Source organism: Dermacentor andersoni, chromosome 4, assembly GCF_023375885.2.
Source record: "Dermacentor andersoni chromosome 4, qqDerAnde1_hic_scaffold, whole genome shotgun sequence".
Taxonomy (NCBI): domain Eukaryota; kingdom Metazoa; phylum Arthropoda; class Arachnida; order Ixodida; family Ixodidae; genus Dermacentor; species Dermacentor andersoni.
Window position 1 is genome coordinate 202,567,677 of NC_092817.1, and position 10,083 is coordinate 202,577,759.

Consider the following 10,083-nt stretch of genomic DNA (forward strand, 5'->3'; position numbering starts at 1 on the left):
CTCAAAGTGTTCAAGAAATAGCTATCACGCCGTCAAAAACTGCCTGACTGTGCTACACCTGCCGCTCGTTCAATTCCATCATTTTCAGTTATCTACACTAACATAAGAAGCATCCTTACAAAACGTGATACTATATCAAATCTTTTCTCATCATTCGAAGGCAACCTGCTCATACTAACCGAAACATGGCTCTCAGATTCTCACGCTCTCACGCTCCTGACACTGAAATATTAGACCTGCCTAACTTTGAACAAATCCGCAAACATTGGCAAGGACGCAGAGGAGGAGGCGTCCTTACAGCCATTAAAGGACTATTGTTTTCTGTTGAATCTCTTAATCAAGGAGTTTGGCAGGAGCAGCATAGAGGAGTATATTTATGCCGTTTTTGGCCACTGAGTGCCATTGAAAGGACGGAAGAGGGAGTAGCGTAACACTGCTCGTCTCAACGCAAGGAGTTAATATTAGCACCGTTCACATGAGCTCGGACTTGGAAATCTTATGGATCCTCTGTCGTGCCAAAGCTGAACTACTACTTGTAAGTGTGTGCTACCGCCCCCCCCCCCCCCCCCTGCAGTTCTGTAGATTTTCCCAGAAAACTGAATAACCATCCTAAGCCAAGTAGTTAAAAAATACCCTAACGCGCACATTCTGCTATTCGGGAACTTCAATTATCCAAACATTGATTGGTCTAGCCCTCAAATAACTACCGGTAGCACTGAATCCAAAGAGTTCGTTAATGTCTGTCTGAATAACCTTTCACAATTGGTAACTGAACCAACGCCTGTCACGCATGATAATGCCAACATTCTAGACCTAGTACTGTCTTCAAATTCTGAAACACAATCATCTCTTACTTACTGTAACGAAATCAGTGACCACAAAGTAATTTATACTACATTCACCTTATTCCCGACCCCGCGTCATACTCATAAAAAAACAATCCGCATTTACGATAAAGGCAATTTAATTACCCGGCAATAAATAATGAATTAGAAGAATTCTACGAAGAATTCAAAACGGCCTTTCAACACCAATCTGTTCAAGAAAATTGGTCTCTTTTTCAGGAAATAGTGGCACTCTTAACTGAAAAATACATACCTACATTATCGATTCAAGCTAACCACCATAAACCATGGTTCACAATAAATCTGAAAACACTCGAGAATAAGAAAAAGCGCCTATTTCGACAAGCTAAGCGAAACCCGAACGATCACTCGTGGAACAAGTACTGCGAAGCGGAACGCATTTATCTATCGGCAATCCGCTCACGCAAATACACTTTCTTTCATTTCGACCTGGCTAACATGATAAGTGAAAATCCAAAGAAATTTTAGCAAATCATTAACCCGCTGCCATCACGCACTATCTCCTTGCCGAATAAGCAGGGTGAAATCTTATGAGACTCGGACATTGCTAACACATTTAATACAGCCTTTTCTTCAGTGTTCACTAAAGAACCAGGCACTCCCTTACTTACGTTTCTTGCACCGTCTCTTCCTACAATGCCGGCTATCACTTTCTTGATACATGGAATTTCAAATATAATATATAATATTAAACTTTCGTCATCCGCAGGTCTCGATGAAATCACATCCAAGTTTAAAAAAAAAAAACATCAAGTCGATCTCTGCAGCATGCCTAACATTGTCGTTTTCACAGTCATTGTCTTCTGGAAACCTGCCAAAAGTGTGGAACATGAGCAAGGTCGTTCCAGTCTACAAATCGGGCAATAAAAGTTTGCCTTTGAACTACCGGCCCCATTTCCATCACGTCGGTGCCCTGTAAGATCATGGAGCATGTTATATACACCCATATAATTAACTTCCTTGGTACTAACAATTTCTTTGACCAATCCCAGCACGGATTCCGCAAGGAACTAACTTGCGAAACACAATTGGCTATTTTTCTTCACGATCTACACTCAAATATCGATATTAACATACAAACTGACGCAATTTTCCGTGACTTCGCAAAAGCATTCGACAAAGTAGCTCACCAACGACTGCTCCTAAAACTTTCACGGTTAAACCTACATCCTGCAGTTTTAACATGGATAGAACAATTCCTCACTAATCACATGCAGTCGGTGTACATCAAAAACATTACCTCTGAGCCCCTATCTGTAACGTCAGGCGTCCCTCGGGGCTCTGTACTAGGCCCTCTCCTATTTTTAATATACGTTAATGATATACCATTACAAGTGTCGTGCAAAATCTGCATGTACGCTGATGATTGTGTTATTTACCGCTCAGTTACTAACGATAATGATCAAATCGCCCTTCAGGAAGACTTAAGCAGTATTCAAAATCGGCGTCAATGTTGGTTAATGGTCCTAAATCCTACTAAATGTAAAGCAATGCCATTCTCTCGCCGTTGTAACCCCTTGGTATTTCAACACGATATCACTAACGAACAAATTCAGTGTGTAAACAATTATAAGTACCTGGGCGTTACCGTCTCAAATGATCTGGACTGGTGTGTGCATGTGACTAACGTCATCTCTTCAGCTAACACTCTCTTTGCTAAATTTCACTTGGGTTCCTACATGTCACTAAAAAAACGCACCGCAGCATGTGGAAATATTAGCTTATAAGACACTAATATGACCCAAACTATAATACGCATAATACGCAAATTGGTCTCTTTTTCAGGAAATAGTGGCACTCTTAACTGAAAAATACATACCTACATTATCGATTCAAGCTAACCGCCATAAACCTGTTATGCGTGTTAACAATTAACCTGTTATCCAACAGGTTAATTGTTAACGAAGCTCATTACCGGCCTTGCTCGGCTATCGCATTCTCGATAATGCCATGCTACTGGTCTCACCGTACAGGCATAATTGTAAGTAGCAGTGTATGCACTGAAAAGTACAAAACGCATCGACACCTATGGCAAGTACACGCGGAAGGAAAGGAGGTTAGCAAGTACGCGTATACAAAGAGAGTGATGCGCGAAGGTAGACGTCGCCGACGCAGGCCAAAGTGTTGTTTTATATTAGTAACACCAATACCTAGTATTTTTTAGCCATTTGTTTACCTTACAAAGTATACCCCTTTTTATCCATTTTGTCTCCTTGGTTGTGTAACCCCATGTTTTGATGTTTGTATCTAGCATAATAAAAAATTCTCTTCTTAGCTTAATATCTGACACGGGTTGTATTTGAACCTAAGATATTAAAGCTGTTTTTGCAAGTTGGCTAAGTGCTTAACGCCTGCTTCGCCTCCGCCGCGGGTCGGCCCGGTATTGCACTACTTTCGAGAGCGGCCCACGTATGGTGAGAAATTCTCGATCTACACAGATCGACATATGCAGACAATTTTTGTCCAGAACGTAGTCATATACAGCTTCGCTGTAAAACCCCTTTAAGGGAATGTAAGTAAAAAAGAACAATCTAGAATAGAAGAGTGCAGGTACAACAAGGTGCGAGGTGAATAGAAAAAAAAAAGCAGAACGGCAGTTGAACAATATGTGAAACAATGACACAACAACGCAAAGCTCGGAAAAGTACAATGACAGACAGGTATGAAAAATGTCAAGATAATGAAGATAAGCGTTATAAGGATTCAGTATTCTGTGGGCGGTTGAATGTTAGTGATGACGGGTAGGAACATGGAGAGGTCAACTTTCCCTGTTTATCTTGCGCGGAATATGAAACCTCTTACAACTGAGGAGTTCGGGGCAGGTGAGGATACAGTGAAGGAGCTTGAAAAGAAACCAAAGGTCAGTGCTATTACGTCGGCAGCGAAGTAAATGCAATGAAAATAATCCAAAAGTGCTAGAACAAGGTCCAGTGTCCGTCTTAGCAAAGCAGTGATGCAATATCGTTAGAAACAGTTTCTGGGCCCGATATATATCGTTACTGTTGCATCTAGAAATACCATTCCAGACGACCGATGCGTATTCGAGTTTAGGAAGACAAATTGTTGTGTGCAACTTGCGGAACGGTGTAGCAGAACCGAATTCTCTCGATAGACTGCAAACAAGCCAAAAAAGCGCATACCCCGCATTGCAACGCGATTAGTGTGAGCTTAAAACTGAAAGGTTGTATCAAAAATTACTCCAAGATAATTGATCTCACAGAACTTGCACAGTGGTAGAGAATCTCAAAAATAAGAAAAACATTCTTGCTATTTTGCGTGAGAAACTAATGACTTTGGCCTTATCAGCATTACAGGTGGGGTTATTTGCACTGCTATGAAAAGAAAACAGGCCAGACGACTGGATGTCAGTCATCAACAGTATGAATTTCGTTAAAAATCTTCATGTCATCAGCATACAGAAGAAATGGAGAATTCTGAATGCCGGAAAGAACGTCACTAATAAAAATTTTAAAAATGAGTAGCCTTAATTCTGACCTTTGGCTGACATCGATAGTTGCCATGTAAAAAGAAGGCGCTTGGCCATTGACGTTAACATAACGTGATCTATGAACACGATAACTGCGCAAGAGATTTACAGTTGATGAGTGAACACCAAAGTGTGTAAGCTTGATCAGAAGCAGTGAGTGGCTGACTACATCAAAATCCTTGCTGAGGTAACAATAAATGGCATCAACTCACCCCCTTTGAAGTACCGGCGAGGATATGTATTCCATGAAAATTGCGACATTTGGGATAGTGGAGCGGCCGGGGAATAATTCATGCTGATTCGCAATCACTGACCTTCAACATAAAAGAAAATATATAGTAGAAAGCAAGCTCAAAAATCTGCGAAGTTCTGTTTGGTCAATCTTGCGCTTTTCTGCTTATGGTTCACGGAATAATTTTTCTTGATTTTAGCACACCTGCTCTCCATACGGTAAATTGAAAAATGTGTTATCAGTACTTTGACCGAAATGATACTTGTTCGTCTCTTTACTATCTTCAATTTCCATGTCCGTGATGTTTCGCCAGCCACGCAAGTATAGGCAGATAGCTTTCGTATGGGCGAGCTAATTTGTCTTAATTTCTGAAGAAGACGCAGCTGCAATCAAGGCGAGTCATCCCGCTCACAGCGCGATGATATAAACTCGTAGAGTGGGCAGTTGGATGGGCCGCATAGTGCTGGGTGCCTTAGCGTCAGTTGTCTCGTTCTCGTGTGTTCCAGATCTGATATGTTCTACGTAGCGCGCTTAACTATGCATGCGTGATCTGTTACAGCCGCATCACAACGTTGGACTCCTTCGTAATACACTCTTAAAAAACATTACACCCTTTGGGGCTTATCTTGTCCCTCAACAATAGTCATCATCTGCCTTGCTTTCGTTTCCTTTCTTGGAAACTCCGCGCTCGCTACTTTCCTGTCGAGAATGTTGTGTCACGCGCATAACGCGCAAGCCGTTCGTGAATTGGAAGTACCGGGCTCGCAGCGTTAGCGAACGGAAATGCGGGAAAGGCAGATGACGAATGTTGTTGTGGGACAAAATGCGGCCCGAAGGGTGCAAACTTTTTTAAGACTGTGCATCACAGCTGCAAGCATGAGGGAAGTAAAGGTTACCCCTTTAGGAATAAACTATGTCATAGTATTTATGTCATTTTTTTCAGTGAAAATATGAAAAATCAATAAGCAGACTATTTTGGTGAAATTCCAGAAAGACAAAACTAACAGAAAAAGACAACAGAATAGATAGGCTACACCGATTGCCGTACCTTTTCTGTTTCTACAGCGAAGCTGTTAAGGGCTAGTTCCCACAGGATCGTGTCCGTGTATAGACACAAAACTTCCCTCCCCATACGTGCGCCGATCCCGAAGATAGTGCAATGCCGGGCGGACCCGCGGCGGAGGTGCAGTTTGTCATTAAAGGGCCCACATACACAGCTTCGCAGGTCATCTGTCTTCACACAGTGGAAGGGCACCGATGCTTTGTTCACTAATATTATTAACAGTGTAAAAGGTTACATGATTCATAAATCATGTAAACTTTTCGTATACACAACGACCGACTGGATGTTGTTTGGAACTGTACCAGAAATACAGGCCTAGTTGTGGATGCGAAGAAGTATCGTTTTGGTCAGCGGCAAACCTTAGTGCTTGGATACCTCGTCAAGAAAAAATGGCATCCGACCCTGTCTGCACAGGACAGCGGCTGTTAAAGCGTTCGAACCACCTCGCTCCTTGAAAGAGCGTCGCCGCTTCTTAGGCCTCTGCTTCTATTTACGGTCTATTCCCGCATTTGCAGACGTTGCTTTTCCCCTCACCTGTCTTCTCCGCCAAGGCAATAGTTTTGAATGGAATCATGATTGCGAGACTTCCTCGCACCAATTGAAGTTCTTGCTTACGTCGCCGCCCAGCCTTCAACAATTCGACCCTTTCGCATCGACCGAAGTTCACACCGCGCACGCGGCATTGGCTTAGGTGCGGTTCTAGTATAGTGCTGCGATACGAAGGAATACGTCATTGCTTATGCAAGCCGTACTTTAGGTAAGCCAGAAAGCAATTATACAGTGACTTAGCAAAAATGTTTGGCACTTATCTTCGCTGCGCAGCTATTCCGCGCGCACCTGTATGGTCGTCCCTTACAAGGGGTTATTAACCATCATTACTTGTGCTGGCCTGTCAACCTTCGCGACCCATCTGGCCGTCTTGGATGGAGATCAGGCTGAGCTCTCCATATGCAAGGGTATGACTTTACTTTGTTTTGCAAAAGCGACGGCAAACAAGCTGATGGAGACTGCCTTTCACAGATACCACTTGACGCGACGGTCTGCAACGCTGACAACTTCGATCACCTCATTGCTTCACTCGCAACGATGTTCGCTGATGCGATGACCTGGAAAACTCAGCGGCGGAAATGTCTGAGCATAGAGTCATTGTACATCGCCTCCGATGTGGTGGCGTAGTGATTTTGGAGTTCCGCTTTTGCTGATTTCGGAGGGCGCCGGATCAAATCCCGACTGGGGCGGTCACATTTCGATGGGGGCTAAGTGAGAAAACGCCCGTGTACCGAGCATTCATTCGAAGAAACCCAGGTGGCTAAAATTAATCCGGAACCGCCCACTATTGCGTGGTGCATAATCATATATTGGTTTTGACAAGTAGAACCCTAGAATTTAATTTTAATTCTTCATTGCCACGCAAGCTTCCACAGGCCGTTTTTCTGTTCGCGATGAACTACTCTACAAAAAGCTTTCTCCACCTTGGGTTGCCGCTTTCCTCTGTTGGCGCCGGAGACATTGCGCTCATCTGTGCTCGAGCGCAATGCATGATGACCCCATTTTAGGTCATTTGGGAATGCCACTAACACTACACAGTACTCAGGGGCGCTTCTGCTGGCCGCGGATGCATCAGTCGACTGAGTTGTACGTGGCCAGTTGTACGTCCAATTGGAGGCATACAAATATCCTACTTCAGCCGCAGCAAGACGCCTAAAGCCTCGTTGGAGACGGTGGTCCTGCCATCTGCGACTGCAAACCAAGTATACCTCTTCCTGCTGATTTCCACCATACTGCATCACGGCCCTTCTCGAGTCATAACCAGTAACGTGAACGCAGGTTTAGCGCCGAGGTTGTCGAAGAGCCGCTGCGTATGTGTGCCTCAGAATTTCGACACTCGACGCCTTACCATTCACAGACGAATAGCTACACCGAGCGCACAATTCGGACACTGGTGAGCATGCTTTCCACGTATGTCGCGTCTGATCATAATAACTGGGACGACGTCTCACCGTTCACCACGCATGCCTTTAATACTACCCAATACGACACCACTGGCCAAAGCCTAATTTTTTCTCCTTAACGCCTCCCCCCCCCCCTCCGACCGTTATGGAGTGGACACCAGCTTTTCCTTTTCTGACCATGACGATTCTTCTCTAGCAGGTAAGTTCTCTCTCGCCGAATAAGCTCATCGTCTTGCCCGTCTGCGTGCAATGTCGTCGCAAAGTCGGTCAAAGGCACGTTACGACAGCAAGCATCGGCACGTTGCCTGTGCTCCTGGTGACTTCCTGTGGATAAGGACGCCTGCGTGCAAGCGTGGCTTGTGCGAAAAACGGCCAGCCGACTATGCGAGGCCCTTCGTTGTTCTTGACCGTCGAAGTGAAGTAGACTATCGGTTAGGGCGCCTCAGTGCTAGTGGAAGACAGGTCACGCATGTGGCCCGCTTGAAGCCCTTCAGCCAACGATAGTCTGAGTGAAACGCGTGGGGCGCTTCGTCTGCGAGGGGTGCAATACACGTTGCTATTGTGGTGGAGGAAAAAAAAATCGAGTGGTGAAAGTCGAAGACCGTTTGCCTTGTCCAGTCCGATGCTCGCCATCTTAACCTTTGTAAATACACCCGTATAGCGTAACAATATACAAACACAATAAAGAGAGAAAGAGCTACAAACGGGCTGGCAGTTGTATTCCGAAAGGGACGCCACACCTATTCGATTGAAGAAGGAATAAAAGGAAGAAAAAAACGAGTGCGTAGAGATAAAGAAAGCAAAAAAGAAGAGGAAGGCACGACACGTTATTTCGCAAGCAGAGGACGAGCTTTACAGAAGGAAGTCTTGTTCCGTGCACTGTGGAAGCATATTGCCACATGTAGGTATTGGGTCGAGGGCAGGAGGGGGTCGAGCCAAAAAGAACAAAAGCCGCGCGTCTCTTCCCTGCTCGCGAGCGTTTTCTAGGAGGCAGCTGCTCTGCGGTTTATTAAATCCTCAAGACTACCTGTGAAGGCTCGTGACAAACTGGTGGAGGCGCTGGGTAGTCCTCACGGATGTTGCAAACCCCTCCAAGAATACGAATACAGTGACAGTCGACAACCCCGTGCATCGGGCCAGCCGCAGGATCAGGGGACTAGCCCCGGAAGTCGTCGATGCTACGGTTCCCACGGCTTCAAACGGTATAACCAGCGCTTCCGCTCAAACCGCCCAAAGCGGTACGGAAAGCATGGTGTGCAGGCTCTTTTAGGCCGGGCTTTGACGAATGAAGACAAAATATTCCAACAAAAGTGCGCTGCAGCCGAGGAGCGAGCTTCGGCGCGCGTCAGAGCTTCTGTCCAGTGGTTGCGTGCCCTCTTCCTCCGACCAACGCGAAGTGAAGCGTTCGCCTGTCGGCGCGTGCCGAGGATTTCCGACGCGTGCCAGTGGTTGGGGCATTAGAATCCCGGTGGCGCCGGAAACCCACCGGTTCTTTTCTATAGGATAGAGATGTTTCCTGGCCTGGCGCTCGGCTCTCGTGGGGGTCCAGATCTCGAAAGGGGGCCCACTAGAGGTTTCGGGGGCGCCTCTTATCAGACAGCTTGTTGAAGAAAATACGCCGCGGCTGTGGGGGCAAGTGCTGACGCCGGGTGCCTGCCGATACAATAGGTACGCATGCACTGCCGGCCTGGTGCTCGGCCATTACGGGAGCTCAACGCTTGGAAAGGAGAGTGTGTCCCCAACCCGAAGGCGTCCCCACCTTAAGAGGTGGACTTGTGGCGCTACATGGGAAATGGCCGCCATAGGAGCGGCCCAAACCTCCTTTTTTGGTGCTCGCGAGGGTTTAGATGGGAATTTAGGGCGCAGGATTCTTTCCCAAGCGTATCACCCATGAAGAAAACAGCAGGCCAGGATGAAGTCCATCTGTGCCCATTTGAATCAGTGGGTGCCAGGCGGCGATTGGACTCTAACCTCCCGCAGCCGGGACGGGCGCTGTACAACTAGGCCACGGCTGCGGTACATTTGTCATTTGTCGGTACATTTGCGGGCCAGAATCTGGACACATGGACGTTAAGATGTACCGGACGGGTGAAATTGATGACGTGAAATGACGTGATGACGCCGCCTAGTGACGCTGCCTACTAGGCGGCGTGTTATGGGGCTGCTGTTGGCGCATGAAGTTACAGTGGTGGTTGTCATAGTAACTCTCAGAGACTTCCGATGGTGAGAGGGACTCATCCTTCGTAGCTTGGAAACGCTGGGGAATCGGTCGGATACGTCCGTGTATGCCTCAAAACAGTTCTGGTTAGTAGCAGTCACACAGGGGAATGCGGTAGAATTTACACTGCAAAGCAAGAATCGACAAATTAGCTTTCAGATCACCGAAGAAAATAGCTTCCCAACAATGCAAAAACGAAAATATAAATTAAGAAACATATAAGTACGATAAACACGGTAACCGGGTTCTCTATATGTTCCTTGAT

General features: G+C 46.0%; 1 non-coding gene across 1 annotated transcript; it reads left to right on the forward strand.

The window, feature by feature from the left end:
* The first annotated feature begins 3,090 nt into the window (after positions 1-3,090).
* Positions 3,091-3,280, forward strand: LOC126538613 (U2 spliceosomal RNA). The gene has a single exon (XR_007601074.1). It is a non-coding gene; the product is annotated as a U2 spliceosomal RNA (small nuclear RNA).
* The last annotated feature ends 6,803 nt before the right edge of the window (positions 3,281-10,083 follow it).